The following is a 26,741-nucleotide window of genomic DNA, read 5'->3' on the forward strand; positions in this document are numbered from 1 at the left end:
TCTATGATTTAAACTGTATGTGACAATTTGACAGTGCAGAGGCAGCAAGTCTTATTGTCTATATAGTCGACCTACCCAGAAAAGATATGTGTTTTGCTGATAAAACAGAGTGTTGCATGCACGCATTACTGTCTGGGCACAGCCTACCGTACCTGGGTACTGTGATGTCCAGTTGCCAGAAATACAGACTTTACGCTCCTCTCACGGTAAACAGTATAGACAGCACTGTAAGAATGTTCGTCTGTGGCACAGGATGCTGCTCACTGGCGTTACGGTGCTCCTCACCAAACTCCAACACGACTCCCCTCACAATTGAACGAAGTGTTTCCTCAATGGCTCCTTGCTTTAATGCACACCTTTAGCTTTTCATTCTGTTCATAAACAGCATGTCCAAGTCCACACCCGAAGACCAATTTGCTATTGCTATAGTGACCAAACAAAGGCAGATCCAAAAAAACAGCAGCCTCTTGTGTGTAGTCTGCAACAATGCATGCAATGAACGGCAAATAAGCATGTTGCATTGACAGTGGCTAAAGCTGAGCAATACACCCTCACGCTATCAATTCATATCCATGTGACACTTCATGGAGTAAGTACTCAAAGTTGTGAGATTTTGCCTTCTACTTAGAGATTGTTGACAAATCTTACAGATTACATGATTTGGGTGATCCTTTGCGATGTCCAAAATGTCCCAGGCTAGGCAAGGCTTACAGCCCATGCGACCTGCATAGACAACATGACTTATGCTCATAGGCAGAGTTGTACTTGAGGATTCAGTTGTTGACGTGCTTCCAGTACTTTGTCTCTGTCCAGGAAGACACAACCTAAACTCGTCGTCAGTAGCATCCTCCTCCACCTCCTCTGCTGACGTCATCGACTGGCTGACTTTGGTTTGACAGTAAGTGGTGTCTCCAACCTCATCATCACCCTGTGTGTTTTCATTCCCCTCGTCCTGAGTCCTCCATGACAACCTCTTCCTGCCCTGACCGAATAGCAAAGTTGTCGTTACAATCAGGTATCTGAGTCTCCTCATCATGTTCCCCATTGTCTCCACCAGGAGGATTTACTTTTTGGTAATGAGGGTGTAGATTATGCTCAGCACCTTCTTCATCGGGGCCTGGATCCGACTCACAAAGCATCTGGGCATCTGTGCAGATCATTTCCCCTGTCTCCTGGAACTCGCTGCCTCAACACGTCAGATTATCTGCTACACCTGCAAGCTTCATACGAAACCTGAAAAATCATCTGTTCAGAAATGACTATTACCTTCAATGACACCACCAACATGCGTAGCTGCCGCCCAACCTACACCACACCTACTGTCTCCTCCACAAAATACTTTACAATGTAATCCCGCAAGGGCTGGGCCCTCTTCCCTCTGTACCAGTCTGTCTATTGTTACTTGTATATGTATTCTGTATGTAACCCCCTTCTCATGTACAGCACCATGGAATCAATGGTGCTCTATAAATAAATAAATAATAATAATAATAATAATTAATAACTTCTTTGTCTGTACTCTGCAACTTTGGAGCAGACATCTGATTTCTAGGCTATAGTGTGACTGAACAGCTCTGCAGACTCAACCATCTCTGTTACACCATACTCAGCAGGGCTGGTGGAAACTTGAGAGCTGTTAGGAAGCAAGTGCAATTGGGTTGACTCCACAGTGGAATGGAGTATTTGTGATATTGAACTTGAGGTGGAGGAGAGTCCACTTTATGGAGCACTTGAGATCCATTGAAGCAGCTGCTGTTTTGGTGCCTCATCTACATTTGTTAGCGATGGTCGTGTCCGTGAAAAAAGGATCATATCATATTATCCACGGGAAGAAGTACACCTGTTATTTTGGCTGTTATTTGTTGTTACGAATCGGTGCCACCGTAAACGTATTTCAGCAGGGCTCAGCGGTGCTGCAACAGACACTGCAACATGTGCAGATTCAAATTCCTGCTTATCGGCACATCGCATTTCAGGCGTTGAACCGCCAGACAAAAAGACTTCTGGAGCGATGAAAGTTTTTGAGCTGCTAAGTGCGAACGATGGAAGTGAGCACATAGCGAGTGTGCCCTCTGCACAAGGCCATGTAGGCTGGGATGGTGGTTTAAAAATTGCTGTAGAATCATATTCAACACGTGAACCATACAAGGCACGTGTGTCACATTGCCCTGACGAAGGCCCGCAGCCAGGTTTGCATCATTGCCGCACACGGCTGTTAAGTCACCACTGGAGTCCGCTCCATCAATTTGTACTCCGGTCGCCAGGTGACAATGTGTTACTTTCGTTCACAGTGCTAATGATGGGAGAGGAGTCGATGCCAGCGGCGCAGGTGGATGCAGGTTATGCTCACCCACTGTGCTGCGTTACCTTGACAGATGCAGAACCACTGGCTGAATGTAGGTGGTGGGTGTCTCACAGATGAAGTACCATCATTCAGCTACAACCAATGGGAAGACACCACACCCTTTTTTAGGCCCATCCTGTCTGCTGACCACTGCCAGACATAGCTATGAACCTCTGGTTACTGTTACCCTCAGTTCTGTTTTGTGATTTTGTGTGCTTGTTTCCTGACTATATTTCCTGCCTGCTGTTTATGTACCTAATTGGCTGATCTGCATTTCACCTCTGCTTGTTTTCTGATTAAGTCCTGGCCATCCCATTCTGTTCCTCTTCCTCAATTAATGTTTTGACCCTGCCTGACTACTATTCTCTGGAACTGCAGCCTTCCACAGGTATTGATCACCTTGGGCCCTGTGTAATTCCAAATCCCTGTATAGGGGTTAAAGGGTTTCAGGGTTCTTTGGGTCCTGCTTGGTGAGTGGCTTCCCTCTAGCCTATCCTTTACAGCCCGTCTGAGTGTGTGGATCAAGGAAGGCTCTACACCGTGCTCTCTGCAGAAGGCCATGTAGGCCAGGATAGTGCTTTAAAAATTGCTGGACAACCAGGTTCAACACGTGAGCCACACAAGGCACGTGTGTCACATTGTCACGGCGAAGGGTGTTTTTAGGTGTTTGTGATTGTTTTCAATGGGGTGCGAGAGGTTCGTTGAACGGTTTGTTGAACGGTTCGTCGAATGGGGCACCGTTCGACGAACCGAACCGAACTGGAACTCTAGGGGGGTGGCTCATCTCTACCCATGACACAACCTATATGAAGTGAATGCTTATTCATATTTCTTTGAATTTGGTGTGCAGCTTTCACTTCATATAGATTGTGTATATTTTAGCAAGCACCCTGTTCACATTTACAATGGTGTTCCAGCAGTCTTTTTTTTTTTTTTTTGTGGAACGCTTCACGATTATACGTGTCATCCTTGCGCAGGGGCCATGCTAATCTTCTCTGTATCGTTCCAATTTCAGCATATGTGCTGCCAAAGCTAGCACTCCAGCAGTCTTTTTGATTGATATGCAGTTTTTTCTGTCTGAGAACCCAGTCCTGCCCTGTGGCCATGTTTATTCAATTTTCTATTAGCCAGGTCCCTAGCCTTCCATACACAAGCAGGTTTCAACCGCACACAGAGGTAACATTTGGTTAGAAACCCATACACAAAAGTAGGTTTTAACCGCATATAGAGGTAGAATTTGGTTAGGGACCCCATAAATAAGAGATTACCATGAAGTGGCAGTAATGAATTGATCAATACATTAGCTAAATATCTCTTTTTTCAAATAATCCTCAGCAGTTATGCAATGTCACATTTAAATGTTTTCAATTTTTCATATGGCTAATTGTATTTTTCATTCCTTATGTATCATAGAGCAGTTATGCTTATTCATATTTCTCTGAATTGGTGTGCACCTATGACACAACCATGACAAGAACCTGCTGAATTGCTGGCAGAAGTGATCTGTGACCTTTCTGCTCTGGCAGAGATCGGTGCCGGGCACGACAGGCAGGTAGTTGGTAGCTATCTTCTTGAGAGTGCTTAGGCACTGTGATAACACGCTCGGGGATCGCCTTTGCTGGGTTCAAAGGGCACGTATTCACTTCAGGCAGACAGCGGAATTCCAGGTGTAACTGACGCTTGGTCAGGTTTATTGAGGGGAAGCATAAACAAAAAAAAACACCAACAAAATAAATCCTTGCCTGTCCGTCGCTAACTATACAGGATGATATCCTAACTACAAACTGGAGGACTTCCCCCTTCCAGCTAAACCTTACAAACATCAAGCTCTGCTCCCACTCACAAGTGTCTCCTAGGCCTCCGACACACTCACGTGAAAATCACGCACGTACCGAGAGACACGTATTTTCCCTGCGTGTTGCGTGCAGGTAAGTATGTGTCTCTGGTACGTGCGGGCCACGTGTGTTCTCCGCATGCTATCCGTGATAACATACGGAGAACAGGTTATTTGCATACTCACGTGGTCCTTCCTGCTGTCCGTGGTGCTGATCTTTGGTCTCCAGCCCTGCCGACTCCCCGCTGCTGCTGCTTCCGGCTGCAGTGATGTGAATATGCGATGAGCATAATGAGCGGCTGTCGGCAGCAAGTGACAGCAGCGACAGAGACTGCAGGGCTGGAGAAGGTGAGTTAAGGTTTTTTTTTTCTCTGAGACATGACTTTTCTCCGGCACGTGTCACACGGGACCGCATCCACACTTACACCTGTGTGGTACGGGTGCGGGCCGTGTGACATCCGTGCTGCCAGAGAAAACACTGACATGTCAGCGTGTAGAAAAACGCACACACGTACAAACGCACACGGACACACGTTCCGTGTGGTTTTACGTGTGTGTACCTGCTACAATAGGGTAGCATTGCTGAACGTGTCTCCGTGCCGCCAGTACGTGTAACAAATGGCAAACACGTACCGGCGGCACGGATGTGTGTCGGAGGCCCTACACAGACAGGCTTTCTGTGTTCCCAAATGGAGACCCTCCCCCAACTTCCCAGACTCCTTTTAGATCCGTCCTTCACCTCCCATTAATCCATTAGTAGCCAGGTGATCCTGACCAGGCTAAGTCACATAGGACCAATACCAGGGTGAGATATACCTGCCCTCATCCACTAATCCCACATGAGTCTCACATATCCCCCCCTCTGCTCAGACCACCTCGGCTGAGCAACCGCACCCACAAAACAGTGTACACGAGACAGGGCATCAGCATTCCCCATCTGCACCCCAGGGCAATGCTCCACTGTAAAACGGTATGCCTGAAGTGCAAGGAACCACCGGGTCACTCGGCCATTCGGTTCCCTATTCAAGTGTATCTACTTGAGAGTGGCATGGTCAGTGATCAGCCGGAACTTCCTTCCAACCAAGTAATATTTAAGGGACTCTAGAGCCCACTTAATGGCTAAGCATTCTTTTTCCACTATTGCATATTTTTATTCATGCTTATTTAGTTTCCGACTAAGATAAAGGACCGCATGTTCCTCTCCTTCCTTCAGTTGTGACAATACGGCCCCTATGCCAGTGTCAGAATCGTCGGTTTGGACCACGAACTCGCTGCGCAAGTCAGGAGTCACTAGCACAGGTTGAGAGCAAAGAGTTAGTTTTAAGTTATGGAAGGCTTCTTCGGCTGCTGAGGTCCATTTGATCATGACAGATTCTTTCCCTTTGGTAAGATCCGTCAGGTGAACAGTGGTATCCGCAAAATTGGGAATGAACCGTCGGTAGTAGCTGGCTATTCCCAAAAAAGCTCTCACCTGCTTCTTGACTGGTTGCGGCCAGTTCTGAATGGCTTGTATCTTGTCAATCTGGGGCTTATCGATTCCCCTCCCAATTACGTATCCCAAATACCGGGCTTCTTCCAGCCCGATATGACATTTCTTGGGGTCTGCTGTTAGACCTGCCTCCCGCAGGTCCTCAATCACGGCCTGTAGTTTCTGGAGGTGTGTCTCCTAGTCCAGGCTGTATATGACGATGTCATCCAAATATGCAGAAGCGTACTCAGGACTCGGTCCATCAACCTTTGAAAGGTTGCTGGCGCCCCATGAAGTCCAAGCGGCATATACACCTACTGGTATAAACCGTCCGGTGTAGAAAACGCAGTTTTCTCTTTAGTGGCCTCCGTTAGCGGGATCTGCCAATAGCCCTTTGTTAAGTCTAGGGTCATGATATACCGGGCTTTTCCAAGCCGATCTATTAATTCGTCGACCCGTGGCATAGGGTAGGCATCAAATTTGGAGACCGCATTTAGTCTCCTGAAGTCATTGCAGAATCGAATGGAGCCATCTGGTTTCGGTATTATAACAATCGGGCTCGGCCAGGCACTCTGCGATTCCTCGATTACACCTAACTCTAACATGGTCTTCCCTTCTCGGGAGACAGCTTCCCGCCAAGCTTCCGGTTTTCTGTAGGGCTTTACCTGAACTGTTACCCCGGGCTCTGTTATGATATCATGTTTAATGAGAGTGGTCTGCCCGGGCTTTTCTGAGAAAAACTCGTGATTGTTGATTACAAACTGCTTGACGTCTGTCTTTTGCTGCTCTGACAGCATCTCCGCAATCCCGAGCTCCGGTATGGTCTGCTTGCAGACCGGAAGGGCCAGACCTGCTGACAGAGCTGGATGGTCCTTCCAGGGTTTTATCAGATTCACGTGATAAATCTGTTCCGTCTTCCTTTTACCAGCCTGGTACACTTTGTAGTTTACCTCACCCACTCGTTCCATAATTTCAAAGGGGCCTTGCCACTTTGCCAGGAATTTGCTTTCTGCCGTGGGGACCAGGATCAACACCCTATCTCCGGGTGCAAAAGTACGGATCTTGGCCCCCCTATCATAAATCCTTTTCTGTGCTCCTTGAGCCTGTATCATATGCTCTTTAACGATGGGCATCATCGCTGCAATACGGTCCTGCATTTGGGTTACATGGTCTATTATGCTTTTGAACGGAACGGGGTGATCTGTCCCTCCCAGGTTTCCTTAGCGACATCCAACACTTCGCGGGGACGTCGGGCGTACAGAAGCTCAAAAGGCGAGAACCCAGTGGAAGACTGGGGCACCTCCCGGATGGCAAAAAGCAAATACGGGAGTAAGTAGTCCCAATTCTTCCCATCCTTGTCTATCACCTTTCGGAGCATCTGTTTCAAGGTTTTGTTTAACCGTTCGACCAGTCCATCCGTTTGAGGGTGGTAAACGGAGGTGCGTAACTGTGCTATTTGTAACAGCCTGCAGAGCTCTTTCATTACTTTGGACATAATGGGGGTCCCTAGGTCTGTGAGTATTTGTTTTTGGACACCGACCCGACTAAAAACATGGACCAGCTCCTTGGCAATGGTCTTGGTGGCCGTGTTACGCAAAGGGATGGCCTCGGGGAAACGTGTGGCGTAATCCAAGATGACAAGGATGTGCTGGTGTCCTCGTGCAGACTTGGGGAGGGGTCCCACTAGATCCATCCCAATCCTCTCAAACGGGATCTCGATGATGGGCAGAGGTACTAAGGGGCTACAGAAACGGGGCCTAGGTGCAGAGATTTGGCAGTCGGGACAAGACTTGCAATAGGTGTGAATATCGTGATGCATGCCTGGCCAAACAAAACAGTGTAATATCCTTTCGGTGTTTTTTTTGGACCCTCAGGTGACCCCCCCATCATGTGTCCGTGTGCCAGGCCAAGCACTCTCCGATTGTAGGATTTTGGCACAACCAATCGTTGCACTGTGTCGCCCCCTTCTTCTCTATCTGATAGAGAAAGCATTCTCCAGGGCCATGTAGGGGTAAGCCAGCCTAGTACCTGCATCCACCTGCACCCCGTTTATCATTTCAACATTTTTTATAGCCTGAGAAAGGATAGGATCTCTCATTTGCTTGCTTTGGAAGTCATCTTTCTGGACTTCTGAATTCAGCCAACCAGAAGGTTGACAGCCGCCCATGTCTATCTCTGCCCTGGGTTCATCGGTATCGCCCGCCAGAACTGAAAATGGTAACTCAAGGTTGTTCTCAGTGGATTCCTTCTCTGACTCCTCTTGTGGGGCATCCTCCAGTGGCTCCTGGCCCACACAAGGTGTGGAAGAAGGACCATCTGTGCGGCTACCCTGGGGTACTAATTGGTTCTCCCACAACTGCCAAAAGTGAGGAAAATCCCTGCCCAAAATAATATCATGCCATAACGCTGGGACTAGTCCCACCTTATGATGCACAGACCCATAGGGCGTAGTAATGCAGGAGACCGTTGTGAGGTACGAGCAGGTGTCTCCATGCACACATGTCACAGAAAATTTATCTGATGGTCCCATCGGGACTGCAACCAGACTGGCCTTTACCAGAGTCACCACACTTCCCGAGTCTAACAGTGCAATAACAGTATTTCCATCAATGGACACTTCACACAGGTGTTTTTTCATATCGCTTTGACATGCCGCAATACACATTACCCGTGCAACCATAGCCATGCATTTTTCCAAGTCTGTGACATCGCACTGCATCGGTTCTGTAGTTACTAGACAGTTCGCAGCAATGTGACCCACCTCCTGGCAGCGGAAACACCTCACAGGCCCCTTGCTAAAGGCCGCTTTACACGCTGCTATATCATGACTGATATGGCTAGCGTGCGTACCCGCCCCCATCGGGTGTGCGACACGGGCAAATCGCAGCCTGTGGCGCACAACATCGCGCGGACCTGTCACACTACTTACCTGCCTAGCGACGTCGCTGTGACCGGCAAACCGCCTCCTTTCTAAGGGGGCGGTTCGTTCAGCGTCACAGTGACGTCACAGCAGCGTCACTGAACCGCTGTCCAATCAAAGCGGAAGGGCAGAGATGAGCGGGACGTAACATCCCTCCCACCTCCTTCCTTTTTGCGGGCGGGCGCAGGTAAGGTGAGGTTCCTCGTTCCTGCGGTGTCACACATAGAGATGTGTGCTGCCACAGCAATGAGGAACTACATCGCTAGCTGCAGCAGCAGCGATAATCGAGAATAGGGGGGCATGTCACCGATGAGCGATTTTGAACGTTTTTGCGACGATTCAAAATCGCTCATAGGTGGCACACGCAACGACATCGCTAAAGCGGCCGGATGTGCGTCACAAATTCCGTGACCCCAACGAGATCGGTTGAGCGATGTAGCAGAGTGTAAAGCGGCCTTAAGACCATAGTTTGGCACCTTAGGCCTCACAGGACCAGCAGTCCTATTTTCCTCCTCCACTGCCTTAGAACTTTTTCCTCCTCCTCACCTAGAACCTGGAACAGTCTTACCAGATCCTCGTCGAGAAGGGGACGAGGGAGGATTTGTAGCATCGTCCATAAGTCCTTCTGTCAAAGAATAATGCTCCACTAGATCCACTAGCTGATCCGCTGTCGTGGGGTTTCCATGGCTCAACCATTTTCTCAGAGCTGGCGGTAGAGATCTTAGGCATTTATCAAGGACGATTCTTTGTATCATTTCTGGCACCGTCAAAACCTTGGGCTGTAGCCATTTCTTGGTCAAGTGAATATGGTTGAACATCTGTGACCGCGGTGGTTTATCGGGCTGATAAGTGCATTGATGAACTCTCTGTGCTCGAACGACCATCGTTACTCCCAGCCGGGCCAGGATCTCGGCTTTTAGTTTATTAAAGTCGTGCGCTGCTTCAAGCTCAAGATCAAAGTAGACTTTTTGGGCGTCACCAGCCAGAAACGGTGCAAGCAAGCCGGCCCATCGCTCCTTTGGCCACTTTTCCCGCTCCGCCGTCCGTTCAAAGGTGGTCAGGTAAGCTTCCACATCATCCTCTGTGGTCAGTTTCTGCCAGTACCGACAAACATGAATCACCCTCTGGTCGGCCTCCGAATTACCCTCCAGTACGGTCGCCAGACGCTGAGCCACCTGCTGCAAAAATTGGCAGTCTCTAACCGTCGTTTCCACCAGTTCCTTCATAGTATCATAGTATCATAGTATCATACTTTTTAAGGTTGAAGGGAGACTTCCATCTAGTTCAACCCGTAGCCTAACATGTTGATCCAGAGGAAGGCAAAAAAAAAAAAAAAACCCTATGTGGCAAACAAGTTCCAATGGGGAAAAAATTTCCTTCCTGACTCCACATCCGGCAATCAGACTAGTTCCCTGGATCAATACCCTGTCATAAAATCTAATATACATAACTGGTAATATTAAATTTTTCAAGAAAGGCATCCAGGCTCTGCTTAAATGTTAGTAGTGAATCACTCATTACAACATCATGCGGCAGAGAGTTCCATAGTCTCACTGCTCGTACAGTAAAGAATCCTCGTCTGTGATTATGATTAAACCTTCTTTCCTCAAGACGTAGCGAATGCCCCCGTGTTCCAGTCGCAGGCCTAGGTGTAAAAAGATCTTTGGAAAGGTCTCTGTACTGTCCCCTCATATATTTATACATTGTGATTAGATCCCCCCTAAGCCTTCGTTTTTCCAAACTAAATAACCCCAAGTTTAATAACCTGTCTAGGTATTGCAGCCCACCCATTCCTCTAATAATCTTGGTCGCTCTTCTCTGCACCCTCTCCAGTTCAGCTATGTCCTTCTTATATATCGGTGACCAGAATTGTACACAGTATTCTAAGTGCAGTCGCACTAGTGACTTGTACAGAGGTAGAACTATATTTTTTTCATGAACACTTATACCTCTTTTAATACATCCCATTATTCTATTAGCCCTGGCAGCAGTTGCCTGACACTGTCCACTAAAGTGAAGTTTACCATCCACGCATACACCCAAGTCTTTTTCTGTGTCTGTTTTACCCAGTGTTCTACAATTAAGTACATAATCATAAATGTTATTTCCTCTACCCAAGTGCATGACCTTACATTTATCTACATTAAACTTCAATTGCCACTTCTCAGCCCAATCCTCCAATTTACATAAATCTCCCTGTAATATAAAATTATCCTCCTCTGTATTGATTACCCTTCAACTGTGTCGACATCAAGCGATTAGCTTCTTGCTGCACAGCTGTGGATTGTACCAGCTCTTTCACCATGTCATCCATTATGATGCGTTTTAACGTGCTTCCGCATTCTCCACCACAATGTGATAACATGCTCGGGGATCGCCTTTGCTGGGTTCAAAGGGCATGTATTCACGTCAAACAGACAGCCGAATTCCAGGTGTAACTGACGCTTGGTCAGGTTTATTGCAGGGAAGCATAAACAAAAAAAACACCAACGAAATAAATCCTTGCCTGTCCGGCGCTAACTATACAGGATGATATCCTAACTACAAACTGGAGGGCTTCCCCCTTCCAGCTAAACCTTACAAACATCAAGCACTGCTCCCACTCACAAGTGTCTCTTAGGCCCCCTTCACACGCAGGTGCCTCTGGCATGTGCTAGGTCCGTTTCCGCATTTACCGGAGACACGGGCACATGTATACCCATTAAAATCAATGGGTTTATGTGCACGCACGTGTTCAGCCATTAGCCCGTGCCTCCGTGTGGAGCAGACATGAGCCCGTGTGCTCCATATGGAGGCATGTCCATTTTTCTCCAGCAGCACGGGTGTCACGCAGCCCGCACACGTACCACACGGATATAGTGTGGATGTGGTCCCACGTGACACGCGCCAGAGAAACACACGTGCCATTGTAAAAATAAAAAAAAACACATACCTCCACCAGCCCTGCAGTCTCTGCTGCGGCTGTCACCTGCATTCGACCCCCAGTGAATTTGAACAACGCATCTTCTTCACTGGGGGGCCAGAAGCAGCGTCAGCGGGGCGAGGCCTGTGCCGGACACTGTCATTCAGCCCCACAGACAGCTCCGGAAGAATCAGGTAAGGCGGGACTTTCCGTTCTCCGTGTATTATTACGTATAACACACGGAGAACATGCATGTGCCACAAACACCGCACATGTGGAGCAAACCACCCTTTTAATACGTCCGTGAAAAAACGTTTCGTTTATTTCCCATGCGTGTGAAGGGGGCCTTACACAGACAGGCTTTCTGTGTTCCCAGATGTAGAACTTCCCCCAACTTCCCAGACTCCTTTTAGATCCGTCCTTCACCGTCCTTCACGCCCACTAGCCAAAACCCTGACAACGCCATGACGCAGTCGGCGGACAGGTACAAGGGACACCGCCATGGAAGCTCCCTACACTTGACGCGACGGAGCACAGTGGGCGCTTTCACACTTGCGTTGTGCGGCATCCATCACAATGCATTGTGTGACGCATGTGATGGATGCCACCCCCATCATCACTACACACACCGGCACTACCGCCCCCATCATCACCGCACATACACCGGCACTACTGCACCCATCATCATCGCACACACACCTCGGCACTACTGATCCCATGCTCACCGCACATACACCGGCACTACCGCTCCATCATCACTGCACATACACCGGCACTACCGCTCCCATCATCACCGCACATATACCGGCACTACTGCACCCATCATCATCGCACACACACCACGGCACTACTGATCCCATGCTCACCGCACATACACCGGCACTACCGCTCCATCATCACTGCACATACACCGGCACTACCGCTCCCATCATCACCGCACATACACCAGCACTACCGCACTCATCATCACCACACACACCCCGGAACTACCGCTCCTATCATCACCGCACATACCCTGCCACTACTGCACCCATCATCACCGCACATACAGTGGCACTACAGTTCCCATCATCACCGCACATACACCGGCACTACCGTACCCATAATCACCGCACATACACCGGCAATACTGCTCCCATCATCACCGCACATACACCAGTACTACCGCACTCATCATCACCACACACACCCCAGCACTATCACTCCTATTATCACCGCACACACCCCGGCACTACTGCACCCATCATCACCACACATACACTGGCACTACTGCTCCCATCATCACCGCACATACACCGGCACTACCGCACCCATCACCGCACATACACCGGCACTACCTCTCCCATTATTACCGCACATACACAGCCACTACTGCACCCATCATCACCGCACATACACCGGCACTACTGCTCCCATCATCACCGCACACACCCAGGCACTACCGCACCAAACATCACCGCACACACGCAGGCACTACCGCACTCATCATCATCGCACACACACCGATAATACCTGAGTGACGTCTCCGCTTCTCCGCTGACAGCGTGATTCACTTCAGTTGCTGCGTGGAGCTCACAGTGAGCGGCGGTGTTTTACAGCCGCTCCTGTCAGCTTCATGTAGCAGAGCTGAAAGCATCGTGGGACCTATGTGAGTTACGCCGGACCTGGAGGGGTATTTGGGGATTTTAATAAAGTGGTGAAAGAGTGTTTTTTTGTCCTTTATTTCAAATAAAGGATTTTTTTGGTGTATGTGTTTATTTACTTTTACTTACAGGTTAATCTTGGGGGGGTGTCTCATAGACGCCTGCCATGATTAACCTAGGACTTAGTGGCAGCTATGGGCTGCCATTAACTCCTTATTACCCCGATTTCCACCACACCAGGGCAATTCCGGATGAGCCGGGTAGAGTCCCGGAACTGTCGCATCTAATGGATGCGGCAATTGCGGGCAGCTGCTGGCTGATATTTTTAGGCTGGGGGGCTCCCCATAATGTAGGGCTCCCCATCCTGAGAATACCAACCTTCAGCTGTGTGGCTTTATCTTGGCTGGTATCAAAATTGGGGGGGAATGCATGCCATTTTTTTTAAATTATTTATTTATTTATTGTACTGCACGATATAGACCCGCCCATCGGCGGTTGTGATTGGTTGCAGTGAGACAGCTGTCACTCAGCGTGGGGGCGTGTCTGACCGCTACCAATCATAGGCGCCGGTGGGCGGGATAAGCAGGGAATACGAGATGGAATAATGAGCAGCCAGCATTTTCAAAAGAGGAGAAGCTGCCAGAGCAGTGTGACAGCTGTGCAGTGCCGCGCCAGTGATCGGTGAGTATGAGAGAGGGGGAGAGAGGGAGAGACAGACCGACAGAGAGAGACCGACATTGACAGAGACAGAGAGATAGACTGACAGAGAGAGAGAGACCGACCGACAGAGAGAGAGAGACCGACAGACAGAGAGAGAGAAAGAGACCAGGAGTGCTTTTAACGATTTAGAACGTTCTGCTGGACATGCTGAGCATGCTCAGTAGAACGTGATGGAATCCTGAACTGGAATCCATCGCCAAACGCATGGCGACGGAATCCCGCACCATAGACATTCATTATGCCTCTTAACAGATCCTGATGGAATCCGGCGGATTGCATTTTTTTACAGCAACAAAAAACGCTACATTCAGCGTTCTTTCCGCCCAATGGGCACTGACGGTCATGACAAAACAAAACAACTGATGCGCCATGGGGCGGATGCAACGCAAGACCATCCGTTGCAATCCGCCATTAATAGAAGCCTATGAAGAATGAACGCATTCCTGCAATGGTTACCGTAATTCCTCAAGGTGGTGGATTGCAACGGATGCCGTTCAACACAAGTGTGAAAGCGCCCTTAAGCCACGACCCACAGGAGGCCCCAAAGCGCAGGTCAGTGACCCAACTACGCCACAGAAACACAGAGGGACGGGGACCGGAGGAGATGCAGCTGCGGCATCGCAGGGCTTCCCTGCACCACAGAGACACACAGAGGAACGGGGACTGGAGGAGACGCAGCTGCGGCACACTAGAAACCCAGCACTCCAAGACGCAGCTCTCCCACTAATCAACGATAAATGCAGAAGCACATGGCTACTTAAAGATTAACACTGCTGATTGTTAAGGAGCTGCTCATTACTATTCATGAGCCGCTCATTACTATTCATGAGCAGCTACTTAACATTCACTGCAGTGTTAATATTTAAGTAGCCATGTGCTTCCCCTGCATTCATCAGTAGTTAGTGGGAGAGCCGCATCCCGGAGTGCTCATGAGCCAATCATTACTATTCATGGCCAGCGGGAAATGAAGCCACACACACACACCACGACTCCCACACAGCCCAACACAAACACACACACACAGGCACACAAACCACCATGTACACACACCGCCGCGGACACACACTGCCGCACGCACACACACACACACACACACACACAACCCCGCTCATATCAAACACTACCCACAGACACATATCAAACACAGACACCCACATACCAGGATGGGAGCCATACAAGGATGGAAACTATACCAGGATGGGACACAGACCAGGATGCTGCATACGCAAGGATCCTGCCTATACCACGATGGGGCCACATACCAGGATGGGGCCACATACTAGCATCAACCCACATACCAGGATGGGGGCCATACAAGGATGGAGACTATACCCGGATGGGACACAGACCAGGATGCTGCATACACAAGGATCCTACCTATACCACGATGGGGGCACATGTCAGAATAGTGGCTACACCATGATGGGGGCACATACCAGCATGGGGCCACATCACAGCATTAGCCCACATAACAGGCGAACCCACCCCTCCAAACGCCACAGCATGCAACTCACCGCCGGCCACATTGGAAAAGCGGAGCGGACGCCGCACAGGAGCGAGCAGCCGGCGGACAGGTACAAGGGACACCTTAGGAAACATTCTGGATAGTGCCTATACCGGGAGGCTGCCTGCACCAGATTGCGCACACAGAACAGGATGGGGGCACATGTCAGGATGGTGGCTGCACCATGATGGGGGCACATACCAGTATGGGGCCACATCAAAGCATCAGTCCACATACTAGGATGAGGGCCATACAAGGATGAAGACTATACCAGGATGGGACACAGACCAGGATGCTGCATACACAAGGATCCTGCCTATATCACGATGGAGGCACATATCTAGAATACCCGATGCGTTAGAATCGGGCCACCATCTAGTAAATAAATAATTATGTGTCAGGCCTCAATCACACATTCAAGTTTTTCATATGAAGGCTATCCGTGGTTTTCATGTCTGTGGCTTCATGAAAACATTGGAACGTACTCAGATGACATCTGAGCGCTTTCATGAACTCAGAGTGGAGAAAGTAAAGAGATGTTTTACATTTCTACTAGTGATGAGCGAGTATGCTTGTTACTACTCGGTACTCGCACGAGTATCACTGTACTCGGGCTACTCGGCGGGGACCGAGTAATCTCGCGATACTCGTGCTGTACTCGTGGTCTTCATCCCTGCATGTTGGCGCTCTTTTGAGAGCCAGCCCTCATGCAGGGATTGGCTGGCAGACCATTGCAATGTCACAGCCCTTTTAGTTGTGGAATTGCAGTGATTGGCCGGCCTGCACAGCGTGACCGAACCTTTATACCGGCGGGCGCGCTGTGCTCTGCACACAGCCATCCAGACAGTCAGTGCAGGGAGAGTGTTGCTGCTTCAGGGAAAGGTTTGCGGCCCTTTATAGCTATTTCCATAGCAGGGCTGCAAACAGTGTGACCAGAAGTCCTTCTTAGGACTATTATAGTTGTATACAGGCAGGCAGGGTATAGCCAGGTCGGAGTACAGTAGCAGAGTCCTTCTCAGGACTATTGTTGCTGTATACAGGCAGGGTATAGCCAGGTCGGAATACAGGCTAGTGACCAGAAGAGTCCTTGTCAGGACTATTGTAGCAGTATACAGGCAGGCAGGCAGGGTATATAGCCATTCCTAGTGGTGACCGTATACCAGCCTTCATCATCATCATATCTGGGGCTGGTGTACACAGTCTAAAACAGTCCAGATAGTGTCAGACTTCTCAGTAATTGTCGCTCCTAAAAACCTGTTAGGTTCTTAGTGCGTCCGTGCTTGCATTTAAAAACCGCACGTGTGTGCCTGTCGGTGGCAGCGTACAGGTGCACGATTTGCACAAACTTGGATATAACGCACAAGTCTAGTGTATAATACACGTCAGTCAGCAGTGTCTGATAGTGTCAGACTTCTCAGTAATTGTCGCTCCTAAAAACCTGTTAGGTTCTTAGTGCGTCCGTGCTTGCATTTAAAAACCGCACGTGTGTGCCTGTCGGTGGCAGCGTACAGGTGCACGATTTGCACAAACTTGGATATAACGCACAAGTCTAGTGTATAATACACGTCAGTCAGCAGTGTCTGATAGTGTCAGACTTCTCAGTAATTGTCGCTCCTAAAAACCTGTTAGGTTCTTAGTGCGTCCGTGCTTGCATTTAAAAACCGCACGTGTGTGCCTGTCGGTGGCAGCGTACAGGTGCACGATTTGCACAAACTTGGATATAACGCACAAGTCTAGTGTATAATACACGTCAGTCAGCAGTGTCTGATAGTGTCAGACTTCTCAGTAATTGTCGCTCCTAAAAACCTGTTAGGTTCTTAGTGCGTCCGTGCTTGCATTTAAAAACCGCACGTGTGTGCCTGTCGGTGGCAGCGTACAGGTGCACGATTTGCACAAACTTGGATATAACGCACAAGTCTAGTGTATAATACACGTCAGTCAGCAGTGTCTGATAGTGTCAGACTTCTCAGTAATTGTCGCTCCTAAAAACCTGTTAGGTTCTTAGTGCGTCCGTGCTTGCATTTAAAAACCGCACGTGTGTGCCTGTCGGTGGCAGCGTACAGGTGCACGATTTGCACAAACTTGGATATAACGCACAAGTCTAGTGTATAATACACGTCAGTCAGCAGTGTCTGATAGTGTCAGACTTCTCAGTAATTATCGCTCCTAAAAACCTGTTAGGTTCTTAGTGCGTCCGTGCTTGCATTTAAAAACCGCACGTGTGTGCCTGTCGGTGGCAGCGTACAGGTGCACGATTTGCACAAACTTGGATATAACGCACAAGTCTAGTGTATAATACATGTCAGTCAGCAGTGTCTGATAGTGTCAGACTTCTCAGTAATTGTCGCTCCTAAAAACCTGTTAGGTTCTTAGTGCATCCGTGCTTGCATTTAAAAACAGCACGTGTGTGCCTGTCGGTGGCAGCGTACATGTGCACGATTTGCACAAACTTGGATATAACGCACAAGTCTAGTGTATAATACACGTCAGTCAGGACTGTCTGATAGTGTCAGACTTCTCAGTAATTGTCGCTCATAAAAAACCTGTTAGGCTCTTAGTGCGTCCGTGCTTGCATTTAAAAACCGCACGTGTGTGCCTGTCGGTGGCAGCGTACATGTGCACGATTTGCACAAACTTGGATATAACGCACAAGTCTAGTGTATAATACACGTCAGTCAGGACTGTCTGATAGTGTCAGACTTCTCAGTAATTGTTGCTCATAAAAAACCTGTTAGGTTCTTAGTGCGTCCGTGCTTGCATTTAAAAACCGCACGTGTGTGCCTGTCGGTGGGAGCGTACAGGTGCACGATTTGCACAAACGTGGATATAACGCACAAGTCTAGTGAATACACGTCAGCACAGCATTGCAAAATGCGCAAGGGCGTTGGCAAGGAACAAGGAAGTGGACGTGATGGTGGTGCAGGCAGAGGCCGAGGTCGTGAGCAAGCTCTAATTTCGCCACAACAAAGGGCCACATCTAGTCGCTCGCACGTCCTGTCCCAAATTCTTGGGGACCGCAGCAGTACACCGCTCTTGAACCAAGACCAGTGTCAACAGGTTGTTAGTTGGATAGCGGATAATGCTTCCAGTCAGATTGGCACCACCACAAACACTCTGTCTTCCACACGGTCAAGTGTCAGTAGCCGTGACACTGCACCGCACATTTCAGAACCTGATCCTCCTTCCTACCACAAGGCTGAGTACACGTCCTCGGACATTACTGATCCCACACTTGGACACTCGGAAGAGCTGTTCACGTTTCCATTCGCACATTCTGGCCTCTCGCCAGCTCATGTTGAAGTGGGTCATGAGGAGATCGTATGTACAGATGCCCAAATATTTGAGCAGCCACGTTCTCACGAAGTTGGCAACATGTCTCAACAAGGGGTGGACGATGATGAGACACAATTTGTCAGGAAGTCAGGAGGAGGAGCAGGGTGCGGAAGAGGAAGACGACGTGGTGGATGATCCAGTAACTGACCCAACCTGGCAGGAGGATATGCAGAGCGAGGACAGCAGTGCACAGGGGGGGGGAGGCGTAGCATCCCAACAGGCAGTAAGAAGCAGGGTGGTGGCTCCAGGCAGAAGTCAGGCAACCGTTCCCCGGAACAACAACACGACACAAGGTGCCTGTACAAATGTTAGGTCTTCCCGAGTCTGGCAGTTTTTTAAGTTGGCTCCATATGATTCTAAAAAAGCCATTTGCAACACCTGCCGTGCCAGCATCAGCAGGGGTACCAAAACTAGCAGCCTGACCACCACCAGCATGATCAGGCACATGTCAGCCAAGCACCCGACTTTGTGGGAAGTACAACAGAGTCGAGGAGCAGTGCTTGCTGATGTCACTGCTACGTCTTCGCTTGTTGTGCATGCGAGCCAATCCCCTGTCCATGCTGCCTGCGAACAAGCCTCCTCCGGTCCTGCACCTGCAGTTGCCTACGCAGAAATAACACCATCATCAAGCACGTCCTTGTCCCAGCGCAGTGTTCAGTTATCCATTCAGCAAACCTTTGAACGCAGGCGCAAATACACTGCCAACGCCCCACATGCCACACTTCTAAATGCTAACATTTCGCGACTGCTTGCGCTGGAAATGTTGCCTTTTAGGCTGGTGGAGACAGAAGCATTCCGCGACCTGATGGCGGCAGCTGTCCCACGTTACTCGGTCCCCAACCGCCACTATTTCTCCCGGTGTGCCGACCCCGCGTTGCATAACCACGTGTCACAAAACATCACACGTGCCCTGAACAACGCTGTTTCACCCAAAGTCCACCTAACCACAGACACGTGGACAAGTGCTTGTGGGCAAGACCGCGACATCTCGTTGACGGCACACTGGGTTAATATTGTGGAAGCTGGGACCCAGTCTGAGCGAGGGACGGAACACGTCCTTACCACACCAAGGTTTGCAGGCCCTACCTCAGTCAGGGTTTCACCCACACTCTACAGCTCCGGAATGTCATGCTCTTCAGCCTCCTCCTCCTCCTGCGCATCCTCATCCACTTTACCCTCCACACCAGTCCCAAGCTGGAAGCACTGCAGCACTGCCTCGGCGAAGCGGCAACAGGCTGTGCTGAAGCTAATCTGCATAGGTGACAAACCCCACAATGCAGAAGAGGTGTGGACAGCTCTGAAACAGCAGGCAGATCACTGGCTCACACCTCTGAACCTAAAGCCAGGAAAGGTCGTGTGTGACAATGGCCGGAACCTGGTGGCGGCTTTGAGGTGAGGCCAGCTGACACATGTTCCATGCGTGGCCCATGTGCTCAACCTCGTGGTTCAGCGGTTTCTAAAGTCATACCCAGAGCTGTCTGATCTGCTGGTAAAAGTTCGCCGCCTGTCTGCACATTTTCGAAAGTCACCTACTGCTTCAGCTGGCCTTGCCGGCTTTTAGCGCCGTTTGCATCTTCCGGCTCACAGACTGGTGTGTGATGTCCCCACGCGTTGGAATTCAACTCTGCACATGTTGGTCAGGATATGTGAGCAGAAGAGGGCAGTTGTTGAGTACCTGCATCACCTAAGCCGTCGGGAAATGGGTCAAACTCCACACATAACACCTGAGGAGTGGAGATGGATGTCCGACCTATGTACCATCCTCAAAAACTTTGAGGACTCCACCAACATGGTGAGTGGCGATGACGCCATTATTAGCGTCACCATACCGCTTCTCTGCCTTGTAAAACGGTCTCTGCTCAAAAACAAACATGATGCATTGCAGGCGGAGCGCGATGAGTTGCAGCAAGAAACAGTAGTGGGTGTGGGTGATAACACACAGCCCAGCCTCGTCTCATCACAACGTGCAGTGGAGGACTATGACGAGGAGGAGGATGAAGACATGGAGCAACTCTCCGGCCAAATTGATGATATGACATGCACACCAGTCATATCCTCGGTTCAGCGTGGCTGGCCAGAGGACAGGGTAGATGAGGAGGAGGAGGCGGAGGAGGACAGCATGTTCAGTCATCGTGTTGGTCAGGATACTAAAGTACTGGCTGTTAAGAGTCTGGCGCACATGGCTGACTTTATGGTAAGCTGCCTGTCTCGTGACCCTTGCGTTAAGAACATCTTGGCCGACAATCATTACTGGTTGGTAACACTGTTAGACCCACGCTACAAGGAGAACTTTATGTCTCTTATTCCCGAGGCGGAGAGGTCAACCAAAATGCAGCAGTTCCGGAAGGCCATAGTCATGGAAGTAGGCAAAGCATTCCCCTCACAAAACGCTAGCGGCATAGGACAGGAATCAGTGGACAACCAAGGCGTACAGCCGAGAGAGGCACAAGTCCAATCCGCCAGAGGTAGGGGAACAGTCTTTAAGATGTGGGACAGTTTTCTCAGCCCCTCACGTACCACAGCCCCTGAGGTGCGGGGTCGTGCCACAAGAAATCCTAAGTTTGCCCAGATGCTCAAGGAGTACCTTGCAGATCGAACAACTGTACTCCGACATTCCTCTGTGCCTTACAATTATTGGGTATCCAAGGTGGACACGTGGCATGAATTGGCTCTCTACGCCTTGGAAATCCTGGCCTGCCCTGCCGCTAGCGTTTTGTCAGAGCGTGTTTTTAGTGCCGCAGGTGAAATCATTACAGATAAACGCACCCGCCTGTCAACGGAAAATGCTGACAGGCTGACTCTGATCAAGATGAACAAGGGTTGGATTGGGCCAGACTTCACCACACCACCAGCAAATGAGAGCGGAATTTAAAGTTTGAAACGGGAATTTGCCATGTACCTCCACTCACCCATGGGTACACACTTCTGGATAATCGCTGGACTGCTCCTCCTTCTCCTCATGCGCCACCATGATGACCGTTACAATAGTTAGGCCTTTGTTTCAGGTATACCCCCAGTGGTAAATTTTTTCGCCCATTCTTTCAGAATGGACATTACAACGACAGGAGACCCGCTCCTTTGCAATGGGAACAATGTTTTGAGGCCCTCATGCACGTCTCTATCCAGGGACAATGTGTAGCCTCCCAATTTTTGGCTGCCCTGCCAAAGGGCTATACTACAATAGACCCACTTCCTTACAATGGGCACTTCAGGTTTACAGGCCCTCATGCACGTCTCTATCCAGGGACAACGTGGAGCCTCCCAATTTTTGGCTGCCCTGCCAAAGGGCTATACTACAATAGACCCACTTCCTTACAATGGGCACTTCAGGGTTACAGGCCCTCATGCACGTCTCTATCCAGGGACAACGTGGAGCCTCCCAATTTTTGGCTGCCCTGCCAAAGGGCTATACTACAATAGACCCACTTCCTTACAATGGGCACTTCAGGTTTACAGGCCCTCATGCACGTCTCTATCCAGGGACAACGTGGAGCCTCCCAATTTTTGGCTGCCCTGCCAAAGGGCTATACTACAATAGACCCACTTCCTTACAATGGGCACTTCAGGGTTACAGGCCCTCATGCACGTCTCTATCCAGGGACAACGTGGAGCCTCCCAATTTTTGGCTGCCCTGCCAAAGGGCTATACTACAATAGACCCACTTCCTTACAATGGGCACTTCAGGGTTACAGGCCCTCATGCACGTCTCTATCCAGGGACAACGTGGAGCCTCCCAATTTTTGGCTGCCCTGCCAAAGGGCTATACTACAATAGACCCACTTCCTTACAATGGGCACTTCAGGTTTACAGGCCCTCATGCACGTCTCTATCCAGGGACAACGTGGAGCCTCCCAATTTTTGGCTGCCCTGCCAAAGGGCTATACTACAATAGACCCACTTCCTTACAATGGGCACTTCAGGGTTACAGGCCCTCATGCACGTCTCTATCCAGGGACAACGCGGAGCCTCCCAATTTTTGGCTGCCCTGCCAAAGGTCTATACTACAATAGACCCACTTCCTTACAATGGGCACTTCAGGGTTACAGGCCCTCATGCACATCTCTATCCAGGGACAACGTGGAGCCTCCCAATTTTTGGCTGCCCTGCCAAACGGCTATACTACAATAGACCCACTTCCTTACAATGGGCACTTCAGGTTTACAGGCCCTCATGCACGTCTCTATCCAGGGACAACGTGGAGCCTCCCAATTTTTGGCTGCCCTGCCAAAGGGCTATACTACAATAGACCCACTTCCTTACAATGGGCACTTCAGGTTTACAGGCCCTCATGCACGTCTCTATCCAGGGACAACGTGGAGCCTCCCAATTTTTGGCTGCCCTGCCAAAGGGCTATACTACAATAGACCCACTTCCTTACAATGGGCACTTCAGGTTTACAGGCCCTCATGCACGTCTCTATCCAGGGACAACGTGGAGCCTCCCAATTTTTGGCTGCCCTGCCAAAGGGCTATACTACAATAGACCCACTTCCTTACAATGGGCACTTCAGGTTTACAGGCCCTCATGCACGTCTGTATCCAGGGACAACGTGGAGCCTCCCAATTTTTGGCTGCCATGCCAAAGAGCTATACTACAATAGACCCACTTCCTTACAATGGGCACTTCAGGGTTACAGGCCCTCATGCACGTCTCTATCCAGGGACAACGTGGAGCCTCCCAATTTTTGGCTGCCCTGCCAAAGGGCTATACTACAATAGACCCACTTCCTCAAAATGGGCACATAAGACTCAAGAGGCCTTCATGTACGTCTCTTCTCAGGGACATCGGAGTGCCACACAATGTTTTCACGTAAAATCTTTCATGTAATCTCCAAAAGTAACATACACCAGCTCTATCTCACTATTGGGTATGTGCCCTTAACATTTCCGCCATGAAAATTCATTTTGGTGTCATTTTGGAAGGTTTTCTGGTGAGTCCGTAAAAATGGCGTAAAACGCGGACAAAATTGTTCACAACTGTGACTTTTGAGTGATAAATGCTTCAAGGGGTCTTCCCCATGCTGTTGCCATGTCATTTGAGCACTCTTCTGAGACTTTTGTGACATTTTTAGGGTTTCTACATGCTGCCGGGGGTCATTTCATAAAAATACTCGGGTCTCCCATAGGATAACATTGGGCTCGGTGCTCGGGCTGAGTACAAGAGTATCTTGGGATGCTCAGCCCGAGCCTCGAGTACCCGAGCTTTTTAGTACTCGCTCATCACTAATTTCTACATGTATGAGAAAATCGGATGACACTTGTTTCACACTTTGATCAAACTCTGAGTAGAGTCTGATCTGAATAACTTGTTCATTTTTCTTGTTTGTTGAAAAATTGGACTTGTGAATAAGGCGATACCAAAGGGAATACTACAAAAAGGTCAAGGAGGGATGCCAAAGGGGAATAAGTGGGTATGGTAACCTCACACCTATCATTATGAATGTGACTTCCTAAGTGGTGTAGATTGTGGTTGTGGTTATTTTATTTATTTTTTTGGACAGTCATATATTGCACAATTTGTCTTTCCATTTGGCCCTTTACATAGCATATAATTTGTTGGATTTTCTTTACTAGCGATTTTCCCATCTTAAGCCTGCTATACACGTTGCAATTTCGCATACGATAGCGTATGCGATTTGCAATGCCCCATCGTATGTGTGGCACGTTCAATTTGTTGAACATGCCGCACAAACGAATAACCCCCCGTCACACGTACTTACCCGTCCATACGACCTCGCTGTGGGCGGCGAACGTCCACTTCCTGGAGTGGGAGGGACGTTCGGCGTCACAGCGACGTCACGCGGCAGCCGGCCAATAGAAGCGGGGGGGCGGAGCTGAGCGGGACGTAAACATCCCGCCCACCTCCTTCCTTCCGCATTGAACAATTGCAGATTCAAGTCCTCCAAGAAGACTAAAGGCCCCGTTACCCGCGTTGATTTATCGTGCGATCGCATGTGCGATTGTGACGCCCTGGCCGGGCCAGGTAGTCACAGGTAGGTTCCTACACAACACTGTTCCCACACAAGGTGACAGCAGCCGAACAAAAATGTACTGCCCCGCGCTCGGCTGCCTGCTCGTTCGGGCTCGTTTTGGTGGGTGGCTCAAGCTCCTCTGGACCCGGGGGTCACGTCGCTCTGAAGGGAGGCTGGCGCTACGTGAGGGGGTTTCGGTGGGGAGGTTCACGGCCATAGCCGTGGTGTTTTAGGGATTTAAGTTCGTGACGCCACCCACGGGCTGTGGTGAGTATGGACACCACCGCTGCCGTTAACTAGGCTCCCGGGGACGGTGTTATGCAGCCTGGTGTTGACCACACCATGGGCAGGGGGTGATAGTCCCGGGGCCCGGTGATTGTGAGGTGCGGGCGTGTTAGTGCGGTGCGGTGTGCAGCCCGAGGGCACTGTAGTACTCACTATGACAGATACACCGGAATCTCTGGTAAACCAAAAGGATGGTGGTCGGTGCCCGCAGCCGGCTGCGCTTTGCTCCTTACTCGGGTTGGTGGTTTCCGCCTTTCTCCTGCACCTCTGTTTGTAGATCTTGACTGCCTATGCTTCAGCAACGGTAGTCCGCTTCCCGGCTTTATGTGTGTCGGGGAACTCGTTTGCCCGCGGGCGCTGGCCCGTGGGATCTCTCTGCCTGTGCTGTGGCATTCTATCCCCCTCGGTGGGCTGTTGCCGTCTTTCAGGTTTTGGTACGGGAAAGGACCTAAGGTACCAGACCTCAATCAGTGAATTTGACGTGGTCCAGTGGCTTCTGGACCTCGTTCTGGGTCTGAGTACCCATCCTGGTGCTCCAGTTTCCAGTTGGTTCCTCGGTTCGGTACCAGCGGGCCACTACCCTGTCGCGGTCCCTTACGGTTCCACCAGCCGTCTTCCCGGCTCCTGCAGGAGGCAACCACCGTCTGCCTCCTGGTCACAGGGAATCTGGGCTACGACCCAGACCCCTGACAGACGTTTCCTCCTTTTCACTCCTCTACTCTCCAACTACTCCACTCTCTTTCACCTCCAAAACTAATCTGCTGTGTTTTCCCGCCTCAGGCTATCCGAACTCCTCGGTGGGCATGGCCAACCGCCTGGCTCCGCCCCCTGGTGTGAACGTCAAGTCCTGAGAGGGGTGACTCAGAGTTTTAGGTTGGCTACTGTCACCTTATTAGGGGAAGGGTGTTTGTCCAAGGGCCTACCTGTGACTACCTGGCTAGTCCAGGGCGTCACATTCCCCGTTGGTTTAATGCAGACCGTCCGCAGGCTGCCCGACCACCACTGGTTTATTTTTGTTTGCTGGAAAAGATAAAATGAGTAAACAGGTACAATTATACTAAACTTTTTACATTTTGAGCAAGTATTTAGAAATCATCCCTTGCGGGAGGCATATTCTTGAACGTTGTACATATATAACATTTTTATTAACGGGAACAGGACCAGGGTCTACCAGTTGCCCACCCAAGCAAACCTAGCCTTGATGCTGCCTCTAAGAAACAGGCAGCACCCCTTTTCCCCAGTCCAGGAACAGGAACGGGTCCAGGTATTGCCCAAACGGGCCGTGTAAAAAGTTCCTTATCCGGCAGTCTCTGCAGAGGCCCCACGTCCAGGGGACCCCTGACCCGGAGGGCCATCCCCGGTTGCAGTGGTGACAGGGCCTCGGCCATCACATTCCCGCAGGCCCTTCCTTCGGTCTGCCTGTCCGGAGGCTGTGGGACTAAAAAGGAAGTCCGGGACTTATTTACAAACCCAAAAGTTATTGGGTGGCCTGCAAGTTGTTGGCCTTGTCTATGGGTTGTAAAACGAAGAAGTCAACAAAGTCCCAACGGGGACCAACAACAAAGGGGGTAGCTGGGATTTGCTACCTTTCTGAAGTTCTTCTTTGATCTCTACTGCACGGGGCCAGGTCGCTCCCATGGCTGGAAGCGGGACCCGCCGAACCAGGTACGGTGCATCCTGGGGTTTATGGCTTCCACGGTGCACTGGAGTAGCTCTATAGGCACCTCCGTGGCCTCCTGGGACTGAGCCTCCCAGGGTTCACCGGCCTCATCCGGATGGGGTGCTGCCTCATGATCGGCTGATGGGGCCGAGGGAGT

The 26,741-nt window shown here is 50.0% G+C and overlaps 1 non-coding gene across 1 annotated transcript; it reads right to left on the bottom strand.

Annotated features, from left to right (window-relative positions):
* Window positions 1-3,276: 3,276 nt before the first annotated feature.
* On the bottom strand, window positions 3,277-3,383 carry LOC142246873 (U6 spliceosomal RNA). Its single transcript, XR_012724924.1, has one exon. It is a non-coding gene; the product is annotated as a U6 spliceosomal RNA (small nuclear RNA).
* Window positions 3,384-26,741: the final 23,358 nt, after the last annotated feature.

This window comes from Anomaloglossus baeobatrachus, chromosome 7 (genome assembly GCF_048569485.1).
Source record: "Anomaloglossus baeobatrachus isolate aAnoBae1 chromosome 7, aAnoBae1.hap1, whole genome shotgun sequence".
Taxonomy (NCBI): domain Eukaryota; kingdom Metazoa; phylum Chordata; class Amphibia; order Anura; family Aromobatidae; genus Anomaloglossus; species Anomaloglossus baeobatrachus.